The sequence below is a fragment of the Theobroma umbraticum genome, unplaced genomic scaffold, assembly GCF_002168275.2.
Source record: "Theobroma umbraticum cultivar Fairchild unplaced genomic scaffold, ASM216827v3 scaffold_147.0, whole genome shotgun sequence".
NCBI classification, from domain to species: Eukaryota; Viridiplantae; Streptophyta; class Magnoliopsida; order Malvales; family Malvaceae; genus Theobroma; species Theobroma umbraticum.
Genome location: NW_018397259.1, coordinates 7,817,463 through 7,818,037, shown reverse-complemented (window position 1 = coordinate 7,818,037; position 575 = coordinate 7,817,463).

Genomic DNA, 575 nt, shown 5'->3' with positions numbered 1-575 from the left:
TTAACTTGCGCTCGGCTTTAAAATATTTGTTAAATTTTTTATTAAGGGTGGCAATTTGGTGATTCTGGAATTTAGAAAGGAGAATTTTGTAAACTCGAAAAGCAAAATTTAATAAAATAATCATAAAAGTAAACAAACAATATTCACATATTTACTCTTTTTTTTTTGAAAGGCCACATATTTACTTCATTAAAAGTAAAATACCAAACAAAGTATAAACTTTTAATTAAAAATCTCAATTACAAATAAATTTATTTTCAATTGTAAAAATAAGTAAGTACTGCCATTAATAAATTCATATATTTACTTAAATTGACACTTTACAATTAATTTCGTGTTAAATTTATGATCTATCATATGATTGAGGTAAATTTAATGTGAACAATTTTTTAAAAAAATATTAAAAAAAATTTTATATGTTATATTTACAAATTATTTTTTGTGTTACAAGTTTTTGTTGCATTTTACAATTTGTTTGTTATTTGTTACAAATTTTTCTTAAGTATTATACAGTTTTTTTTGTTATTTGTTATAATTTTTTTATTATTTTGATATAATAAATTAAGTTAATAATA